Source organism: Hyla sarda, unplaced genomic scaffold, assembly GCF_029499605.1.
Source record: "Hyla sarda isolate aHylSar1 unplaced genomic scaffold, aHylSar1.hap1 scaffold_205, whole genome shotgun sequence".
NCBI lineage: Eukaryota > Metazoa > Chordata > Amphibia > Anura > Hylidae > Hyla > Hyla sarda.
This window is the reverse complement of record NW_026608713.1, coordinates 344,838-365,124: the sequence shown is the minus strand read 5'-3', so window position 1 is coordinate 365,124 and position 20,287 is coordinate 344,838. Positions and strand designations below refer to the sequence as shown.

General features: G+C 47.5%; 22 non-coding genes across 22 annotated transcripts; all 22 read right to left on the bottom strand.

Annotated features, from left to right (window-relative positions):
• Window positions 1–57: 57 nt before the first annotated feature.
• Window positions 58–131, bottom strand: TRNAI-AAU (transfer RNA isoleucine (anticodon AAU)). Its single transcript has one exon. It is a non-coding gene; the product is annotated as a tRNA-Ile (tRNA).
• A 1,210-nt stretch (window positions 132–1,341) lies between these two features.
• On the bottom strand, window positions 1,342–1,413 carry TRNAD-GUC (transfer RNA aspartic acid (anticodon GUC)). Its single transcript has one exon. It is a non-coding gene; the product is annotated as a tRNA-Asp (tRNA).
• Window positions 1,414–1,542: 129 nt separating this feature from the next.
• TRNAI-AAU (transfer RNA isoleucine (anticodon AAU)) lies at window positions 1,543–1,616 on the bottom strand. Its single transcript has one exon. It is a non-coding gene; the product is annotated as a tRNA-Ile (tRNA).
• A 1,210-nt stretch (window positions 1,617–2,826) lies between these two features.
• TRNAD-GUC (transfer RNA aspartic acid (anticodon GUC)) lies at window positions 2,827–2,898 on the bottom strand. The gene has a single exon. It is a non-coding gene; the product is annotated as a tRNA-Asp (tRNA).
• A 129-nt stretch (window positions 2,899–3,027) lies between these two features.
• Window positions 3,028–3,101, bottom strand: TRNAI-AAU (transfer RNA isoleucine (anticodon AAU)). Its single transcript has one exon. It is a non-coding gene; the product is annotated as a tRNA-Ile (tRNA).
• A 1,210-nt stretch (window positions 3,102–4,311) lies between these two features.
• TRNAD-GUC (transfer RNA aspartic acid (anticodon GUC)) lies at window positions 4,312–4,383 on the bottom strand. The gene has a single exon. It is a non-coding gene; the product is annotated as a tRNA-Asp (tRNA).
• Window positions 4,384–4,512: 129 nt separating this feature from the next.
• Window positions 4,513–4,586, bottom strand: TRNAI-AAU (transfer RNA isoleucine (anticodon AAU)). Its single transcript has one exon. It is a non-coding gene; the product is annotated as a tRNA-Ile (tRNA).
• A 1,210-nt stretch (window positions 4,587–5,796) lies between these two features.
• Window positions 5,797–5,868, bottom strand: TRNAD-GUC (transfer RNA aspartic acid (anticodon GUC)). The gene has a single exon. It is a non-coding gene; the product is annotated as a tRNA-Asp (tRNA).
• A 1,414-nt stretch (window positions 5,869–7,282) lies between these two features.
• Window positions 7,283–7,354, bottom strand: TRNAD-GUC (transfer RNA aspartic acid (anticodon GUC)). The gene has a single exon. It is a non-coding gene; the product is annotated as a tRNA-Asp (tRNA).
• A 129-nt stretch (window positions 7,355–7,483) lies between these two features.
• Window positions 7,484–7,557, bottom strand: TRNAI-AAU (transfer RNA isoleucine (anticodon AAU)). Its single transcript has one exon. It is a non-coding gene; the product is annotated as a tRNA-Ile (tRNA).
• Window positions 7,558–9,268: 1,711 nt separating this feature from the next.
• TRNAD-GUC (transfer RNA aspartic acid (anticodon GUC)) lies at window positions 9,269–9,340 on the bottom strand. The gene has a single exon. It is a non-coding gene; the product is annotated as a tRNA-Asp (tRNA).
• Window positions 9,341–9,469: 129 nt separating this feature from the next.
• On the bottom strand, window positions 9,470–9,543 carry TRNAI-AAU (transfer RNA isoleucine (anticodon AAU)). The gene has a single exon. It is a non-coding gene; the product is annotated as a tRNA-Ile (tRNA).
• Window positions 9,544–11,745: 2,202 nt separating this feature from the next.
• Window positions 11,746–11,817, bottom strand: TRNAD-GUC (transfer RNA aspartic acid (anticodon GUC)). Its single transcript has one exon. It is a non-coding gene; the product is annotated as a tRNA-Asp (tRNA).
• Window positions 11,818–11,946: 129 nt separating this feature from the next.
• TRNAI-AAU (transfer RNA isoleucine (anticodon AAU)) lies at window positions 11,947–12,020 on the bottom strand. The gene has a single exon. It is a non-coding gene; the product is annotated as a tRNA-Ile (tRNA).
• A 1,209-nt stretch (window positions 12,021–13,229) lies between these two features.
• On the bottom strand, window positions 13,230–13,301 carry TRNAD-GUC (transfer RNA aspartic acid (anticodon GUC)). The gene has a single exon. It is a non-coding gene; the product is annotated as a tRNA-Asp (tRNA).
• Window positions 13,302–14,562: 1,261 nt separating this feature from the next.
• Window positions 14,563–14,634, bottom strand: TRNAD-GUC (transfer RNA aspartic acid (anticodon GUC)). The gene has a single exon. It is a non-coding gene; the product is annotated as a tRNA-Asp (tRNA).
• A 1,404-nt stretch (window positions 14,635–16,038) lies between these two features.
• TRNAD-GUC (transfer RNA aspartic acid (anticodon GUC)) lies at window positions 16,039–16,110 on the bottom strand. Its single transcript has one exon. It is a non-coding gene; the product is annotated as a tRNA-Asp (tRNA).
• A 129-nt stretch (window positions 16,111–16,239) lies between these two features.
• Window positions 16,240–16,313, bottom strand: TRNAI-AAU (transfer RNA isoleucine (anticodon AAU)). The gene has a single exon. It is a non-coding gene; the product is annotated as a tRNA-Ile (tRNA).
• A 1,210-nt stretch (window positions 16,314–17,523) lies between these two features.
• Window positions 17,524–17,595, bottom strand: TRNAD-GUC (transfer RNA aspartic acid (anticodon GUC)). Its single transcript has one exon. It is a non-coding gene; the product is annotated as a tRNA-Asp (tRNA).
• A 1,614-nt stretch (window positions 17,596–19,209) lies between these two features.
• On the bottom strand, window positions 19,210–19,283 carry TRNAI-AAU (transfer RNA isoleucine (anticodon AAU)). The gene has a single exon. It is a non-coding gene; the product is annotated as a tRNA-Ile (tRNA).
• Window positions 19,284–20,001: 718 nt separating this feature from the next.
• On the bottom strand, window positions 20,002–20,073 carry TRNAD-GUC (transfer RNA aspartic acid (anticodon GUC)). The gene has a single exon. It is a non-coding gene; the product is annotated as a tRNA-Asp (tRNA).
• A 129-nt stretch (window positions 20,074–20,202) lies between these two features.
• On the bottom strand, window positions 20,203–20,276 carry TRNAI-AAU (transfer RNA isoleucine (anticodon AAU)). The gene has a single exon. It is a non-coding gene; the product is annotated as a tRNA-Ile (tRNA).
• Between the last annotated feature and the right edge of the window lie 11 nt (window positions 20,277–20,287).

The following is a 20,287-nucleotide window of genomic DNA, read 5'->3' as shown; positions in this document are numbered from 1 at the left end:
GGCAGTAGGGAGAAAAAGGAGTTTGAGACTGGTACGGTCAAAAAAGAGGAGACGGACTGGCCCGTACGGGGATCGAACCCGCGACCTTGGCGTTATTAGCACCACGCTCTAACCAGCTGAGCTAACCGGCCATGTTGCGCATGTCGGCTGCCCCGGCCGACACCAGTGGGGATCTCACATGTGTCCCAGTCCTTAGAATAGGTACTGATAGCAGTGTGGAGAAAGGGAAGGGTGTCTCTTTCTCTGTCCTTGTCAGAGGCGACATCACGAGTGCTAGGGCTGACTGTGAACTGGGAACTGTATTCGAAACTTTATTCCACAAGAGAAGGAATCAGAAAGTATAGGAAATAACACGGCACCTGGAAGAGTTTGCAATCTAAAAGCCATAGGCCTTAGGCATGGGCTACACGGGGCCTTGTTGTAGCGCCAAAGATTGAGGGAAAGCTGCAGTCCGCATTTCAGCTGCAACTAACTCATGACTTTGGGCAAACGGGTCCCAGGTGACGAAATCAGTCGCTGACCGTCTACTTTACAAGTTATTGACTCTGGTATATGCTGTGCTGCAAACTAATGTCAGGAATCCATTGGATAAGGCTCTGGCCGTGGGCATCTCCCGTACGGACGTTTGTTTCCCCTGGCCAATCTCAGCGGGCTCCTTTCGGCATGTGGTTTCGGCCTATTCGCTCCATGGATTGGGGATATCTACAGAGTTTTTCAGCTTAAACCTTAAGGAAACTGAGGTAGGATAAGTGTGGGTTCTCTCGGTTCAACAACTTAATGGCTTCTTTTTTTGTAGATCTCTTTTTAAATTTCCATCTTTATTTCCATGGAGTCTCTGGAGACTTAAGACTTTGGTTTCTTTCTACCTTTAAGGTTCCTTACGCTCCCTCTAGGATTTTACCTCCTTTTTCCTTAGTTTTCTAACTCATGACTTTGGGAAAAAGGGTCCCAGGTGACAAAATCAGTCGCTGAACGTCTACGTTATGCTCTGCTGCAAACTAATGTCAGGAATACATTAAATAAGGCTCTGTCCGTGGGCATCTCCCGTACGGACGTTTGTTTCCCCTGGCCAATCTCAGCGGGCTCCTTTCGGCATGTGGTTTCGGCCTATTCGCTCCATGGATTGGGGATATCTACAGAGTTTTTCAGCTTAAACCTTCAGGAAACTGAGGTAGGATAAGTGTGGGTTCTCTCTGTGCAACGACTTAATGGCTTCTTTTTTTGTAGATCTCTTTTTAAAATTCCATCTTTATTTCCATGGAGACTCTGGAGACTCTGGAGACTTAAGACTTTGGATTCCTTTTTCCTGAGTTTTCTTTGGTGCACAAAGAAAACAATTGCCTCCCCGTCGGGGAATCGAACCCCGGTCTCCCGCGTGACAGGCGGGGATACTCACCACTATACTAACGAGGAATGGGTATGGTGCTTGCCATCACGGTAACCTGCTTAAATGAAGACAGCAGCAATTTCCACCCACCAGATCTAGGCAGTAGGGAGAAAAAGGAGTTTGAGACTGGTACGGTCAAAAAAGAGGAGACGGACTGGCCCGTACGGGGATCGAACCCGCGACCTTGGCGTTATTAGCACCACGCTCTAACCAGCTGAGCTAACCGGCCATGTTGCGCATGTTGGCTGCCCCGGCCGACACCAGTGGGGATCTCACATGTGTCCCAGTCCTTAGAATAGGTACTTATAGCAGTGTGGAGAAAGGGAAGGGTGTCTCTTTCTCTGTCCTTGTCAGAGGCGACATCACGAGTGCTAGGGCTGACTGTGAACTGGGAACTGTATTCGAAACTTTATTCCACAAGAGAAGGAATCAGAAAGTATAGGAAATAACACGGCACCTGGAAGAGTTTGCAATCTAAAAGCCATAGGCCTTAGGCATGGGCTACACGGGGCCTTGTTGTAGCGCCAGTGATTGAGGGAAAGCTGCAGTCCGCATTTCAGCTGCAACTAACTCATGACTTTGGGCAAACGGGTCCCAGGTGACGAAATCAGTCGCTGACCGTCTACTTTACAAGTTATTGACTCTGGTATATGCTGTGCTGCAAACTAATGTCAGGAATCCATTGGATAAGGCTCTGGCCGTGGGCATCTCCCGTACGGACGTTTGTTTCCCCTGGCCAATCTCAGCGGGCTCCTTTCAGCATGTGGTTTCGGCCTATTCGCTCCATGGATTGGGGATATCTACAGAGTTTTTCAGCTTAAACCTTAAGGAAACTGAGGTAGGATAAGTGTGGGTTCTCTCGGTGCAACGACTTAATGGCTTCTTTTTTTGTAGATCTCTTTTTAAATTTCCATCTTTATTTCCATGGAGTCTCTGGAGACTTAAGACTTTGGTTTCTTTCTACCTTTAAGGTTCCTTACGCTCCCTCTAGGATTTTACCTCCTTTTTCCTTAGTTTTCTAACTCATGACTTTGGGAAAAAGGGTCCCAGGTGACAAAATCAGTCGCTGAACGTCTACGTTATGCTCTGCTGCAAACTAATGTCAGGAATCCATTAAATAAGGCTCTGTCCGTGGGCATCTCCCGTACGGACGTTTGTTTCCCCTGGCCAATCTCAGCGGGCTCCTTTCGGCATGTGGTTTCGGCCTATTCGCTCCATGGATTGGGGATATCTACAGAGTTTTTCAGCTTAAACCTTCAGGAAACTGAGGTAGGATAAGTGTGGGTTCTCTCTGTGCAACGACTTAATGGCTTCTTTTTTTGTAGATCTCTTTTTAAAATTCCATCTTTATTTCCATGGAGACTCTGGAGACTCTGGAGACTTAAGACTTTGGATTCCTTTTTCCTGAGTTTTCTTTGGTGCACAAAGAAAACAATTGCCTCCCCGTCGGGGAATCGAACCCCGGTCTCCCGCGTGACAGGCGGGGATACTCACCACTATACTAACGAGGAATGGGTATGGTGCTTGCCATCACGGTAACCTGCTTAAATGAAGACAGCAGCAATTTCCACCCACCAGATCTAGGCAGTAGGGAGAAAAAGGAGTTTGAGACTGGTACGGTCAAAAAAGAGGAGACGGACTGGCCCGTACGGGGATCGAACCCGCGACCTTGGCGTTATTAGCACCACGCTCTAACCAGCTGAGCTAACCGGCCATGTTGCGCATGTCGGCTGCCCCGGCCGACACCAGTGGGGATCTCACATGTGTCCCAGTCCTTAGAATAGGTACTGATAGCAGTGTGGAGAAAGGGAAGGGTGTCTCTTTCTCTGTCCTTGTCAGAGGCGACATCACGAGTGCTAGGGCTGACTGTGAACTGGGAACTGTATTCGAAACTTTATTCCACAAGAGAAGGAATCAGAAAGTATAGGAAATAACACGGCACCTGGAAGAGTTTGCAATCTAAAAGCCATAGGCCTTAGGCATGGGCTACACGGGGCCTTGTTGTAGCGCCAAAGATTGAGGGAAAGCTGCAGTCCGCATTTCAGCTGCAACTAACTCATGACTTTGGGCAAACGGGTCCCAGGTGACGAAATCAGTCGCTGACCGTCTACTTTACAAGTTATTGACTCTGGTATATGCTGTGCTGCAAACTAATGTCAGGAATCCATTGGATAAGGCTCTGGCCGTGGGCATCTCCCGTACGGACGTTTGTTTCCCCTGGCCAATCTCAGCGGGCTCCTTTCGGCATGTGGTTTCGGCCTATTCGCTCCATGGATTGGGGATATCTACAGAGTTTTTCAGCTTAAACCTTAAGGAAACTGAGGTAGGATAAGTGTGGGTTCTCTCGGTGCAACAACTTAATGGCTTCTTTTTTTGTAGATCTCTTTTTAAATTTCCATCTTTATTTCCATGGAGTCTCTGGAGACTTAAGACTTTGGTTTCTTTCTACCTTTAAGGTTCCTTACGCTCCCTCTAGGATTTTACCTCCTTTTTCCTTAGTTTTCTAACTCATGACTTTGGGAAAAAGGGTCCCAGGTGACAAAATCAGTCGCTGAACGTCTACGTTATGCTCTGCTGCAAACTAATGTCAGGAATCCATTAAATAAGGCTCTGTCCGTGGGCATCTCCCGTACGGACGTTTGTTTCCCCTGGCCAATCTCAGCGGGCTCCTTTCGGCATGTGGTTTCGGCCTATTCGCTCCATGGATTGGGGATATCTACAGAGTTTTTCAGCTTAAACCTTCAGGAAACTGAGATAGGATAAGTGTGGGTTCTCTCTGTGCAACGACTTAATGGCTTCTTTTTTTGTAGATCTCTTTTTAAAATTCCATCTTTATTTCCATGGAGTCTCTGGAGACTCTGGAGACTTAAGACTTTGGATTCCTTTTTCCTGAGTTTTCTTTGGTGCATAAAGAAAACATTTGCCTCCCCGTCGGGGAATCGAACCCCGGTCTCCCGCGTGACAGGCGGGGATACTCACCACTATACTAACGAGGAATGGGTATGGTGCTTGCCATCACGGTAACCTGCTTAAATGAAGACAGCAGCAATTTCCACCCACCAGATCTAGGCAGTAGGGAGAAAAAGGAGTTTGCGACTGGTACGGTCAAAAAAGAGGAGACGGACTGGCCCGTACGGGGATCGAACCCGCGACCTTGGCGTTATTAGCACCACGCTCTAACCAGCTGAGCTAACCGGCCATGTTGCGCATGTCGGCTGCCCCGGCCGACACCAGTGGGGATCTCACATGTGTCCCAGTCCTTAGAATAGGTACTGATAGCAGTGTGGAGAAAGGGAAGGGTGTCTCTTTCTCTGTCCTTGTCAGAGGCGACATCACGAGTGCTAGGGCTGACTGTGAATTGGGAACTGTATTCGAAACTTTATTCCACAAGAGAAGGAATCAGAAAGTATAGGAAATAACACGGCACCTGGAAGAGTTTGCAATCTAAAAGCCATAGGCCTTAGGCATGGGCTACACGGGGCCTTGTTGTAGCGCCAAAGATTGAGGGAAAGCTGCAGTCCGCATTTCAGCTGCAACTAACTCATGACTTTGGGCAAACGGGTCCCAGGTGACGAAATCAGTCGCTGACCGTCTACTTTACAAGTTATTGACTCTGGTATATGCTGTGCTGCAAACTAATGTCAGGAATCCATTGGATAAGGCTCTGGCCGTGGGCATCTCCCGTACGGACGTTTGTTTCCCCTGGCCAATCTCAGCGGGCTCCTTTCGGCATGTGGTTTCGGCCTATTCGCTCCATGGATTGGGGATATCTACAGAGTTTTTCAGCTTAAACCTTAATCAAACTGAGGTAGGATAAGTGTGGGTTCTCTCTGTGCAACAACTTAATGGCTTCTTTTTTTGTAGATCTCTTTTTAAAATTCCATCTTTATTTCCATGGAGACTCTGGAGTCTTAAGTCTTTGGTTTCTTTCTACCTTTAAGGTTCCTTACGCTCCCTCTAGGATTTTACCTCCTTTTTCCTTAGTTTTCTAACTCATGACTTTGGGAAAAAGGATCCCAGGTGACAAAATCAGTCGCTGAACGTCTACGTTATGCTCTGCTGCAAACTAATGTCAGGAATCCATTAAATAAGGCTCTGTCCGTGGGCATCTCCCGTACGGACGTTTGTTTCCCCTGGCCAATCTCAGCGGGCTCCTTTCGGCATGTGGTTTCGGCCTATTCGCTCCATGGATTGGGGATATCTACAGAGTTTTTCAGCTTAAACCTTCAGGAAACTGAGGTAGGATAAGTGTGGGTTCTCTCTGTGCTACGACTTAATGGCTTCTTTTTTTGTAGATCTCTTTTTAAAATTCCATCTTTATTTCCATGGAGACTCTGGAGATTCTGGAGACTTAAGACTTTGGATTCCTTTTTCCTGAGTTTTCTTTGGTGCACAAAGAAAACAATTGCCTCCCCGTCGGGGAATCGAACCCCGGTCTCCCGCGTGACAGGCGGGGATACTCACCACTATACTAACGAGGAATGGGTATGGTGCTTGCCATCACGGTAACCTGCTTAAATGAAGACAGCAGCAATTTCCACCCACCAGATCTAGGCAGTAGGGAGAGAAAGGAGTTTGAGACTGGTACGGTCAAAAAAGAGGAGACGGACTGGCCCGTACGGGGATCGAACACGCGACCTTGGCGTTATTAGCACCACGCTCTAACCAGCTGAGCTAACCGGCCATGTTGCGCATGGTGGCTGCCCCGGCCGACACCAGTGGGGATCTCACATGTGTCCCAGTCCTTAGAATAGGTACTGATAGCAGTGTGGAGAAAGGGAAGGGTGTCTCTTTCTCTGTCCTTGTCAGAGGCGACATCACGAGTGCTAGGGCTGACTGTGAACTGGGAACTGTATTCGAAACTTTATTCCACAAGAGAAGGAATCAGAAAGTATAGGAAATAACACGGCACCTGGAAGAGTTTGCAATCTAAAAGCCATAGGCCTTAGGCATGGGCTACACGGGGCCTTGTTGTAGCGCCAGTGATTGAGGGAAAGCTGCAGTCCGCATTTCAGCTGCAACTAACTCATGACTTTGGGCAAACGGGTCCCAGGTGACGAAATCAGTCGCTGACCGTCTACTTTACAAGTTATTGACTCTGGTATATGCTGTGCTGCAAACTAATGTCAGGAATCCATTGGATAAGGCTCTGGCCGTGGGCATCTCCCGTACGGAAGTTTGTTTCCCCTGGCCAATCTCAGCGGGCTCCTTTCGGCATGTGGTTTCGGCCTATTCGCTCCATGGATTGGGGATATCTACAGAGTTTTTTTAGCTTAAACCTTAAGGAAACTGAGGTAGGATAAGTGTGGGTTCTCTCGGTGCAACAACCTAATGGCTTCTTTTTTTGTAGATCTCTTTTTAAATTTCCATCTTTATTTCCATGGAGTCTCTGGAGACTTAAGACTTTGGTTTCTTTCTACCTTTAAGGTTCCTTACGCTCCCTCTAGGATTTTACCTCCTTTTTCCTTAGTTTTCTAACTCATGACTTTGGGAAAAAGGGTCCCAGGTGACAAAATCAGTCGCTGAACGTCTACGTTATGCTCTGCTGCAAACTAATGTCAGGAATCCATTAAATAAGGCTCTGTCCGTGGGCATCTCCCGTACGGACGTTTGTTTCCCCTGGCCAATCTCAGCGGGCTCCTTTCGGCATGTGGTTTCGGCCTATTCGCTCCAGGGATTGGGGATATCTACAGAGTTTTTCAGCTTAAACCTTCAGGAAACTGAGGTAGGATAAGTGTGGGTTCTCTCTGTGCAACGACTTAATGGCTTCTTTTTTTGTAGATCTCTTTTTAAAATTCCATCTTTATTTCCATGGAGACTCTGGAGACTCTGGAGACTTAAGACTTTGGATTCCTTTTTCCTGAGTTTTCTTTGGTGCACAAAGAAAACAATTGCCTCCCCGTCGGGGAATCGAACCCCGGTCTCCCGCGTGACAGGCGGGGATACTCACCACTATACTAACGAGGAATGGGTATGGTGCTTGCTATCACGGTAACCTGCTTAAATGAAGACAGCAGCAATTTCCACCCACCAGATCTAGGCAGTAGGGAGAAAAAGGAGTTTGAGACTGGTACGGTCAAAAAAGAGGAGACGGACTGGCCCGTACGGGGATCGAACCCGCGACCTTGGCGTTATTAGCACCACGCTCTAACCAGCTGAGCTAACCGGCCATGTTGCGCATGTCGGCTGCCCCGGCCGACACCAGTGGGGATCTCACATGTGTCCCAGTCCTTAGAATAGGTACTGATAGCAGTACCTAGAGGTACTTAAACCTTAAGGAAACTGAGGTAGGATAAGTGTGGGTTCTCTCGGTGCAACAACTTAATGGCTTCTTTTTTTGTAGATCTCTCTTTAAATTTCCATCTTTATTTCCATGGAGTCTCTGGAGACTTAAGACTTTGGTTTCTTTCTACCTTTAAGGTTCCTGACGCTCTCTCTAGGATTTTACCTCCTTTTTCCTTAGTTTTCTAACTCATGACTTTGGGAAAACGGGTCCCAGGTGACAAAATCAGTCGCTGAACGTCTACGTTATGCTCTGCTGCAAACTAATGTCAGGAATCCATTAAATAAGGCTCTGTCCGTGGGCATCTCCCGTACGGACGTTTGTTTCCCCTGGCCAATCTCAGCGGGCTCCTTTCGGCATGTGGTTTCGGCCTATTCGCTCCATGGATTGGGGATATCTACAGAGTTTTTCAGCTTAAACCTTCAGGAAACTGAGGTAGGATAAGTGTGGGTTCTCTCTGTGCAACGACTTAATGGCTTCTTTTTTTGTAGATCTCTTTTTAAAATTCCATATTTATTTCCATGGAGACTCTGGAGACTCTGGAGACTTAAGACTTTGGATTCCTTTTTCCTGAGTTTTCTTTGGTGCACAAAGAAAACAATTGCCTCCCCGTCGGGGAATCGAACCCCGGTCTCCCGCGTGACAGGCGGGGATACTCACCACTATACTAATGAGGAATGGGTATGGTGCTTGCCATCACGGTAACCTGCTTAAATGAAGACAGCAGCAATTTCCACCCACCAGATCTAGGCAGTAGGGAGAAAAAGGAGTTTGAGACTGGTACGGTCAAAAAAGAGGAGACGGACTGGCCCGTACGGGGATCGAACCCGCAACCTTGGCGTTATTAGCACCACGCTCTAACCAGCTGAGCTAACCGACCATGTTGCGCATGTTGGCTGCCCCGGCCGACACCAGTGGGGATCTCACATGTGTCCCAGTCCTTAGAATAGGTACTGATAGCAGTACCTATAGGTACTTAAACCTTAAGGAAACTGAGGTAGGATAAGTGTGGGTTCTCTCGGTGCAACGACTTAATGGCTTCTTTTTTTGTAGATCTCTTTTTAAATTTCCATCTTTATTTCCATGGAGTCTCTGGAGACTTAAGACTTTGGTTTCTTTCTACCTTTAAGGTTCCTGACGCTCTCTCTAGGATTTTACCTCCTTTTTCCTTAGTTTTCTAACTCATGACTTTGGGAAAACGGGTCCCAGGTGACAAAATCAGTCGCTGAACGTCTACGTTATGCTCTGCTGCAAACTAATGTCAGGAATCCATTAAATAAGGCTCTGTCCGTGGGCATCTCCCGTACGGACGTTTGTTTCCCCTGGCCAATCTCAGCGGGTTCCTTTCGGCATGTGGTTTCGGCCTATTCGCTCCATGGATTGGGGATATCTACAGAGTTTTTCAGCTTAAACCTTCAGGAAACTGAGGTAGGATAAGTGTGGGTTCTCTCTGTGCAACGACTTAATGGCTTCTTTTTTTGTAGATCTCTTTTTAAAATTCCATCTTTATTTCCATGGAGACTCTGGAGACTCTGGAGACTTAAGACTTTGGATTCCTTTTTCCTGAGTTTTCTTTGGTGCACAAAGAAAACAATTGCCTCCCCGTCGGGGAATCGAACCCCGGTCTCCCGCGTGACAGGCGGGGATACTCACCACTATACTAACGAGGAATGGGTATGGTGCTTGCCATCACGGTAACCTGCTTAAATGAAGACAGCAGCAATTTCCACCCACCAGATCTAGGCAGTAGGGAGAAAAAGGAGTTTGAGACTGGTACGGTCAAAAAAGAGGAGACGGACTGGCCCGTACGGGGATCGAACCCGCGACCTTGGCGTTATTAGCACCACGCTCTAACCAGCTGAGCTAACCGGCCATGTTGCGCATGTCGGCTGCCCCGGCCGACACCAGTGGGGATCTCACATGTGTCCCAGTCCTTAGAATAGGTACTGATAGCAGTGTGGAGAAAGGCAAGGGTGTCTCTTTCTCTGTCCTTGTCAGAGGCGACATCACGAGTGCTAGGGCTGACTGTGAACTGGGAACTGTATTCGAAACTTTATTCCACAAGAGAAGGAATCAGAAAGTATAGGAAATAACACGGCACCTGGAAGAGTTTGCAATCTAAAAGCCATAGGCCTTAGGCATGGGCTACACGGGGCCTTGTTGTAGCGCCAGTGATTGAGGGAAAGCTGCAGTCCGCATTTCAGCTGCAACTAACTCATGACTTTGGGCAAACGGTCCCAGGTGACGAAATCAGTCGCTGACCGTCTACTTTACAAGTTATTGACTCTGGTATATGCTGTGCTGCAAACTAATGTCAGGAATCCATTGGATAAGGCTCTGGCCGTGGGCATCTCCCGTACGGACGTTTGTTTCCCCTGGCCAATCTCAGCGGGCTCCTTTCAGCATGTGGTTTCGGCCTATTCGCTCCATGGATTGGGGATATCTACAGAGTTTTTCAGCTTAAACCTTAAGGAAACTGAGGTAGGATAAGTGTGGGTTCTCTCGGTGCAACGACTTAATGGCTTCTTTTTTTGTAGATCTCTTTTTAAATTTCCATCTTTATTTCCATGGAGTCTCTGGAGACTTAAGACTTTGGTTTCTTTCTACCTTTAAGGTTCCTGACGCTCTCTCTAGGATTTTACCTCCTTTTTCCTTAGTTTTCTAACTCATGACTTTGGGAAAACGGGTCCCAGGTGACAAAATCAGTCGCTGAACGTCTACGTTATGCTCTGCTGCAAACTAATGTCAGGAATCCATTAAATAAGGCTCTGTCCGTGGGCATCTCCCGTACGGACGTTTGTTTCCCCTGGCCAATCTCAGCGGGCTCCTTTCGGCATGTGGTTTCGGCCTATTCGCTCCATGGATTGGGGATATCTACAGAGTTTTTCAGCTTAAACCTTCAGGAAACTGAGGTAGGATAAGTGTGGGTTCTCTCTGTGCAACGACTTAATGGCTTCTTTTTTTGTAGATCTCTTTTTAAAATTCCATATTTATTTCCATGGAGACTCTGGAGACTCTGGAGACTTAAGACTTTGGATTCCTTTTTCCTGAGTTTTCTTTGGTGCACAAAGAAAACAATTGCCTCCCCGTCGGGGAATCGAACCCCGGTCTCCCGCGTGACAGGCGGGGATACTCACCACTATACTAATGAGGAATGGGTATGGTGCTTGCCATCACGGTAACCTGCTTAAATGAAGACAGCAGCAATTTCCACCCACCAGATCTAGGCAGTAGGGAGAAAAAGGAGTTTGAGACTGGTACGGTCAAAAAAGAGGAGACGGACTGGCCCGTACGGGGATCGAACCCGCAACCTTGGCGTTATTAGCACCACGCTCTAACCAGCTGAGCTAACCGACCATGTTGCGCATGTTGGCTGCCCCGGCCGACACCAGTGGGGATCTCACATGTGTCCCAGTCCTTAGAATAGGTACTGATAGCAGTACCTATAGGTACTTAAACCTTAAGGAAACTGAGGTAGGATAAGTGTGGGTTCTCTCGGTGCAACGACTTAATGGCTTCTTTTTTTGTAGATCTCTTTTTAAATTTCCATCTTTATTTCCATGGAGTCTCTGGAGACTTAAGACTTTGGTTTCTTTCTACCTTTAAGGTTCCTGACGCTCTCTCTAGGATTTTACCTCCTTTTTCCTTAGTTTTCTAACTCATGACTTTGGGAAAACGGGTCCCAGGTGACAAAATCAGTCGCTGAACGTCTACGTTATGCTCTGCTGCAAACTAATGTCAGGAATCCATTAAATAAGGCTCTGTCCGTGGGCATCTCCCGTACGGACGTTTGTTTCCCCTGGCCAATCTCAGCGGGTTCCTTTCGGCATGTGGTTTCGGCCTATTCGCTCCATGGATTGGGGATATCTACAGAGTTTTTCAGCTTAAACCTTCAGGAAACTGAGGTAGGATAAGTGTGGGTTCTCTCTGTGCAACGACTTAATGGCTTCTTTTTTTGTAGATCTCTTTTTAAAATTCCATCTTTATTTCCATGGAGACTCTGGAGACTCTGGAGACTTAAGACTTTGGATTCCTTTTTCCTGAGTTTTCTTTGGTGCACAAAGAAAACAATTGCCTCCCCGTCGGGGAATCGAACCCCGGTCTCCCGCGTGACAGGCGGGGATACTCACCACTATACTAACGAGGAATGGGTATGGTGCTTGCCATCACGGTAACCTGCTTAAATGAAGACAGCAGCAATTTCCACCCACCAGATCTAGGCAGTAGGGAGAAAAAGGAGTTTGAGACTGGTACGGTCAAAAAAGAGGAGACGGACTGGCCCGTACGGGGATCGAACCCGCGACCTTGGCGTTATTAGCACCACGCTCTAACCAGCTGAGCTAACCGGCCATGTTGCGCATGTCGGCTGCCCCGGCCGACACCAGTGGGGATCTCACATGTGTCCCAGTCCTTAGAATAGGTACTGATAGCAGTGTGGAGAAAGGCAAGGGTGTCTCTTTCTCTGTCCTTGTCAGAGGCGACATCACGAGTGCTAGGGCTGACTGTGAACTGGGAACTGTATTCGAAACTTTATTCCACAAGAGAAGGAATCAGAAAGTATAGGAAATAACACGGCACCTGGAAGAGTTTGCAATCTAAAAGCCATAGGCCTTAGGCATGGGCTACACGGGGCCTTGTTGTAGCGCCAGTGATTGAGGGAAAGCTGCAGTCCGCATTTCAGCTGCAACTAACTCATGACTTTGGGCAAACGGTCCCAGGTGACGAAATCAGTCGCTGACCGTCTACTTTACAAGTTATTGACTCTGGTATATGCTGTGCTGCAAACTAATGTCAGGAATCCATTGGATAAGGCTCTGGCCGTGGGCATCTCCCGTACGGACGTTTGTTTCCCCTGGCCAATCTCAGCGGGCTCCTTTCAGCATGTGGTTTCGGCCTATTCGCTCCATGGATTGGGGATATCTACAGAGTTTTTCAGCTTAAACCTTAAGGAAACTGAGGTAGGATAAGTGTGGGTTCTCTCGGTGCAACGACTTAATGGCTTCTTTTTTTGTAGATCTCTTTTTAAATTTCCATCTTTATTTCCATGGAGTCTCTGGAGACTTAAGACTTTGGTTTCTTTCTACCTTTAAGGTTCCTTACGCTCCCTCTAGGATTTTACCTCCTTTTTCCTTAGTTTTCTAACTCATGACTTTGGGAAAAAGGGTCCCAGGTGACAAAATCAGTCGCTGAACGTCTACGTTATGCTCTGCTGCAAACTAATGTCAGGAATCCATTAAATAAGGCTCTGTCCGTGGGCATCTCCCGTACGGACGTTTGTTTCCCCTGGCCAATCTCAGCGGGCTCCTTTCGGCATGTGGTTTCGGCCTATTCGCTCCATGGATTGGGGATATCTACAGAGTTTTTCAGCTTAAACCTTCAGGAAACTGAGGTAGGATAAGTGTGGGTTCTCTCTGTGCAACGACTTAATGGCTTCTTTTTTTGTAGATCTCTTTTTAAAATTCCATCTTTATTTCCATGGAGACTCTGGAGACTCTGGAGACTTAAGACTTTGGATTCCTTTTTCCTGAGTTTTCTTTGGTGCACAAAGAAAACAATTGCCTCCCCGTCGGGGAATCGAACCCCGGTCTCCCGCGTGACAGGCGGGGATACTCACCACTATACTAACGAGGAATGGGTATGGTGCTTGCCATCACGGTAACCTGCTTAAATGAAGACAGCAGCAATTTCCACCCACCAGATCTAGGCAGTAGGGAGAAAAAGGAGTTTGAGACTGGTACGGTCAAAAAAGAGGAGACGGACTGGCCCATACGGGGATCGAACCCGCGACCTTGGCGTTATTAGCACCACGCTCTAACCAGCTGAGCTAACCGACCATGTTGCGCATGTTGACTGCCCCGGCCGACACCAGTGGGGATCTCACATGTGTCCCAGTCCTTAGAATAGGTACTGATAGCAGTACCTATAGGTACTTAAACCTTAAGGAAACTGAGGTAGGATAAGTGTGGGTTCTCTCGGTGCAACGACTTAATGGCTTCTTTTTTTGTAGATCTCTTTTTAAATTTCCATCTTTATTTCCATGGAGTCTCTGGAGACTTAAGACTTTGGTTTCTTTCTACCTTTAAGGTTCCTTACGCTCCCTCTAGGATTTTACCTCCTTTTTCCTTAGTTTTCTAACTCATGACTTTGGGAAAAAGGGTCCCAGGTGACAAAATCAGTCGCTGAACGTCTACGTTATGTTCTGCTGCAAACTAATGTCAGGAATCCATTAAATAAGGCTCTGTCCGTGGGCATCTCCCGTACGGACGTTTGTTTCCCCTGGCCAATCTCAGCGGGCTCCTTTCGGCATGTGGTTTCGGCCTATTCGCTCCATGGATTGGGGATATCTACAGAGTTTTTCAGCTTAAACCTTCAGGAAACTGAGGTAGGATAAGTGTGGGTTCTCTCTGTGCAACGACTTAATGGCTTCTTTTTTTGTAGATCTCTTTTTAAAATTCCATCTTTATTTCCATGGAGACTCATGACTTTGGGAAAAAGGGTCCCAGGTGACAAAATCAGTCGCTGAACGTCTACGTTATGCTCTGCTGCAAACTAATGTCAGGAATCCATTAAATAAGGCTCTGTCCGTGGGCATCTCCCGTACGGACGTTTGTTTCCCCTGGCCAATCTCAGCGGGCTCCTTTCGGCATGTGGTTTCGGCCTATTCGCTCCATGGATTGGGGATATCTACAGAGTTTTTCAGCTTAAACCTTCAGGAAACTGAGGTAGGATAAGTGTGGGTTCTCTCTGTGCAACGACTTAATGGCTTCTTTTTTTGTAGATCTCTTTTTAAAATTCCATCTTTATTTCCATGGAGACTCTGGAGACTCTGGAGACTTAAGACTTTGGATTCCTTTTTCCTGAGTTTTCTTTGGTGCACAAAGAAAACAATTGCCTCCCCGTCGGGGAATCGAACCCCGGTCTCCCGCGTGACAGGCGGGGATACTCACCACTATACTAACGAGGAATGGGTATGGTGCTTGCCATCACGGTAACCTGCTTAAATGAAGACAGCAGCAATTTCCACCCACCAGATCTAGGCAGTAGGGAGAAAAAGGAGTTTGCGACTGGTACGGTCAAAAAAGAGGGGACGGACTGGCCCGTACGGGGATCGAACCCACGACCTTGGCGTTATTAGCACCACGCTCTAACCAGCTGAGCTAACCGGCCATGTTGCGCATGTCGGCTGCCCCGGCCGACACCAGTGGGGATCTCACATGTGTCCCAGTCCTTAGAATAGGTACTGATAGCAGTGTGGAGAAAGGGAAGGGTGTCTCTTTCTCTGTCCTTGTCAGAGGCGACATCACGAGTGCTAGGGCTGACTGTGAACTGGGAACTGTATTCGAAACTTTATTCCACAAGAGAAGGAATCAGAAAGTATAGGAAATAACACGGCACCTGGAAGAGTTTGCAATCTAAAAGCCATAGGCCTTAGGCATGGGCTACACGGGGCCTTGTTGTAGCGCCAAAGATTGAGGGAAAGCTGCAGTCCGCATTTCAGCTGCAACTAACTCATGACTTTGGGCAAACGGGTCCCAGGTGACGAAATCAGTCGCTGACCGTCTACTTTACAAGTTATTGACTCTGGTATATGCTGTGCTGCAAACTAATGTCAGGAATCCATTGGATAAGGCTCTGGCCGTGGGCATCTCCCGTACGGACGTTTGTTTCCCCTGGCCAATCTCAGCGGGCTCCTTTCGGCATGCGGTTTCGGCCTATTCGCTCCATGGATTGGGGATATCTACAGAGTTTTTCAGCTTAAACCTTCAGGAAACTGAGGTAGGATAAGTGTGGGTTCTCTCTGTGGAACAACTTAATGGCTTCTTTTTTTGTAGATCTCTTTTTAAAATTCCATCTTTATTTCCATGGAGACTCTGGAGACTTAAGACTTTGGTTTCTTTCTACCTTTAAGGTTCCTTACGCTCCCTCTAGGATTTTACCTCCTTTTTCCTTAGTTTTCTAACTCATGACTTTGGGAAAAAGGGTCCCAGGTGACAAAATCAGTCGCTGAACGTCTACGTTATGCTCTGCTGCAAACTAATGTCAGGAATCCATTAAATAAGGCTCTGTCCGTGGGCATCTCCCGTACGGACGTTTGTTTCCCCTGGCCAATCTCAGCGGGCTCCTTTCGGCATGTGGTTTCGGCCTATTCGCTCCATGGATTGGGGATATCTACAGAGTTTTTCAGCTTAAACCTTCAGGAAACTGAGGTAGGATAAGTGTGGGTTCTCTCTGTGCAACGACTTAATGGCTTCTTTTTTTGTAGATCTCTTTTTAAAATTCCATCTTTATTTCCATGGAGACTCTGGAGACTTAAGACTTTGGATTCCTTTTTCCTGAGTTTTCTTTGGTGCACAAAGAAAATAATTGCCTCCCCGTCGGGGAATCGAACCCCGGTCTCCCGCGTGACAGGCGGGGATACTCACCACTATACTAACGAGGAATGGGTATGGTGCTTGCCATCACGGTAACCTGCTTAAATGAAGACAGCAGCAATTTCCACCCACCAGATCTAGGCAGTAGGGAGAAAAAGGAGTTTGAGACTGGTACGGTCAAAAAAGAGGAGACGGACTGGCCCGTACGGGGATCGAACCCGCGACCTTGGCGTTATTAGCACCACGCTCTAACCAGCTGAGCTAACCGGCCAAGTTGCGCATGTCGGCTGCCCCGGCCGACACCAGTGGGGATCTCACATGTGTCCCAGTCCTTAGAATAGGTACTGATAGCAGTGTGGAGAAAGGGAAGGGTGTCTCTTTCTCTGTCCTTGTCAGAGGCGACATCACGAGTGCTAGGGCTGACTGTGAACTGGGAACTGTATTCGAAACTTTATTCCACAAGAGAAGGAATCAGAAAGTATAGGAAATAACACGGCACCTGGAAGAGTTTGCAATCTAAAAGCCATAGGCCTTAGGCATGGGCTACACGGGGCCTTGTTGTAGCGCCAGTGATTGAGGGAAAGCTAGAGTCCGCATTTCAGCTGCAACTAACTCATGACTTTGGGCAAACGGGTCCCAGGTGACGAAATCAGTCGCTGACCGTCTACTTTACAAGTTATTGACTCTGGTATATGCTGTGCTGCAAACTAATGTCAGGAATCCATTGGATAAGGCTCTGGCCGTGGGCATCTCCCGTACGGACGTTTGTTTCCCCTGGCCAATCTCAGCGGGCTCCTTTCGGCATGTGGTTTCGGCCTATTCGCTCCATGGATTGGGGATATCTACAGAGTTTTTCAGCTTAAACCTTAAGGAAACTGAGGTAGGATAAGTGTGGGTTCTCTCTGTGCAACAACTTAATGGCTTCTTTTTTTGTAGATCTCTTTTTAAAATTCCATCTTTATTTCCATGGAGACTCTGGAGACTTAAGACTTTGGTTTCTTTCTACCTTTAAGGTTCCTTACGCTCCCTCTAGGATTTTACCTCCTTTTTCCTTAGTTTTCTAACTCATGACTTTGGGAAAAAGGATCCCAGGTGACAAAATCAGTCGCTGAACGTCTACGTTATGCTCTGCTGCAAACTAATGTCAGGAATCCATTAAATAAGGCTCTGTCCGTGGGCATCTCCCGTACGGACGTTTGTTTCCCCTGGCCAATCTCAGCGGGCTCCTTTCGGCATGTGGTTTCGGCCTATTCGCTCCATGGATTGGGGATATCTACAGAGTTTTTCAGCTTAAACCTTCAGGAAACTGAGGTAGGATAAGTGTGGGTTCTCTCTGTGCTACGACTTAATGGCTTCTTTTTTTGTAGATCTCTTTTTAAAATTCCATCTTTATTTCCATGGAGACTCTGGAGATTCTGGAGACTTAAGACTTTGGATTCCTTTTTCCTGAGTTTTCTTTGGTGCACAAAGAAAACAATTGCCTCCCCGTCGGGGAATCGAACCCCGGTCTCCCGCGTGACAGGCGGGGATACTCACCACTATACTAACGAGGAATGGGTATGGTGCTTGCCATCACGGTAACCTGCTTAAATGAAGACAGCAGCAATTTCCACCCACCAGATCTAGGCAGTAGGGAGAGAAAGGAGTTTGAGACTGGTACGGTCAAAAAAGAGGAGACGGACTGGCCCGTACGGGGATCGAACACGCGACCTTGGCGTTATTAGCACCACGCTCTAACCAGCTGAGCTAACCGGCCATGTTGCGCATGGTGGCTGCCCCGGCCGACACCAGTGGGGATCTCACATGTGTCCCAGTCCTTAGAATAGGTACTGATAGCAGTGTGGAGAAAGGGAAGGGTGTCTCTTTCTCTGTCCTTGTCAGAGGCGACATCACGAGTGCTAGGGCTGACTGTGAACTGGGAACTGTATTCGAAACTTTATTCCACAAGAGAAGGAATCAGAAAGTATAGGAAATAACACGGCACCTGGAAGAGTTTGCAATCTAAAAGCCATAGGCCTTAGGCATGGGCTACACGGGGCCTTGTTGTAGCGCCAGTGATTGAGGGAAAGCTGCAGTCCGCATTTCAGCTGCAACTAACTCATGACTTTGGGCAAACGGGTCCCAGGTGACGAAATCAGTCGCTGACCGTCTACTTTACAAGTTATTGACTCTGGTATATGCTGTGCTGCAAACTAATGTCAGGAATCCATTGGATAAGGCTCTGGCCGTGGGCATCTCCCGTACGGACGTTTGTTTCCCCTGGCCAATCTCAGCGGGCTCCTTTCGGCATGTGGTTTCGGCCTATTCGCTCCATGGATTGGGGATATCTACAGAGTTTTTTTAGCTTAAACCTTAAGGAAACTGAGGTAGGATAAGTGTGGGTTCTCTCGGTGCAACAACCTAATGGCTTCTTTTTTTGTAGATCTCTTTTTAAATTTCCATCTTTATTTCCATGGAGTCTCTGGAGACTTAAGACTTTGGTTTCTTTCTACCTTTAAGGTTCCTTACGCTCCCTCTAGGATTTTACCTCCTTTTTCCTTAGTTTTCTAACTCATGACTTTGGGAAAAAGGGTCCCAGGTGACAAAATCAGTCGCTGAACGTCTACGTTATGCTCTGCTGCAAACTAATGTCAGGAATCCATTAAATAAGGCTCTGTCCGTGGGCATCTCCCGTACGGACGTTTGTTTCCCCTGGCCAATCTCAGCGGGCTCCTTTCGGCATGTGGTTTCGGCCTATTCGCTCCAGGGATTGGGGATATCTACAGAGTTTTTCAGCTTAAACCTTCAGGAAACTGAGGTAGGATAAGTGTGGGTTCTCTCTGTGCAACGACTTAATGGCTTCTTTTTTTGTAGATCTCTTTTTAAAATTCCATCTTTATTTCCATGGAGACTCTGGAGACTCTGGAGACTTAAGACTTTGGATTCCTTTTTCCTGAGTTTTCTTTGGTGCACAAAGAAAACAATTGCCTCCCCGTCGGGGAATCGAACCCGGTCTCCCGCGTGACAGGCGGGGATACTCACCACTATACTAACGAGGAATGGGTATGGTGCTTGCTATCACGGTAACCTGCTTAAATGAAGACAGCAGCAATTTCCACCCACCAGATCTAGGCAGTAGGGAGAAAAAGGAGTTTGAGACTGGTACGGTCAAAAAAGAGGAGACGGACTGGCCCGTACGGGGATCGAACCCGCGACCTTGGCGTTATTAGCACCACGCTCTAACCAGCTGAGCTAACCGGCCATGTTGCGCATGTCGGCTGCCCCGGCCGACACCAGTGGGGATCTCACATGTGTCCCAGTCCTTAGAATAGGTACTGATAGCAGTACCTAGAGGTACTTAAACCTTAAGGAAACTGAGGTAGGATAAGTGTGGGTTCTCTCGGTGCAACAACTTAATGGCTTCTTTTTTTGTAGATCTCTTTTTAAATTTCCATCTTTATTTCCATGGAGTCTCTGGAGACTTAAGACTTTGGTTTCTTTCTACCTTTAAGGTTCCTTACGCTCCCTCTAGGATTTTACCTCCTTTTTCCTTAGTTTTCTAACTCATGACTTTGGGAAAAAGGGTCCCAGGTGACAAAATCAGTCGCTGAACGTCTACGTTATGCTCTGCTGCAAACTAATGTCAGGAATCCATTAAATAAGGCTCTGTCCGTGGGCATCTCCCGTACGGACGTTTGTTTCCCCTGGCCAATCTCAGCGGGCTCCTTTCGGCATGTGGTTTCGGCCTATTCGCTCCATGGATTGGGGATATCTACAGAGTTTTTCAGCTTAAACCTTCAGGAAACTGAGATAGGATAAGTGTGGGTTCTCTCTGTGCAACGACTTAATGGCTTCTTTTTTTGTAGATCTCTTTTTAAAATTCCATCTTTATTTCCATGGAGTCTCTGGAGACTCTGGAGACTTAAGACTTTGGATTCCTTTTTCCTGAGTTTTCTTTGGTGCACAAAGAAAACAATTGCCTCCCCGTCGGGGAATCGAACCCCGGTCTCCCGCGTGACAGGCGGGGATACTCACCACTATACTAACGAGGAATGGGTATGGTGCTTGCTATCACGGTAACCTGCTTAAATGAAGACAGCAGCAATTTCCACCCACCAGATCTAGGCAGTAGGGAGAAAAAGGAGTTTGAGACTGGTACGGTCAAAAAAGAGGAGACGGACTGGCCCGTACGGGGATCGAACCCGCGACCTTGGCGTTATTAGCACCACGCTCTAACCAGCTGAGCTAACCGGCCATGTTGCGCAT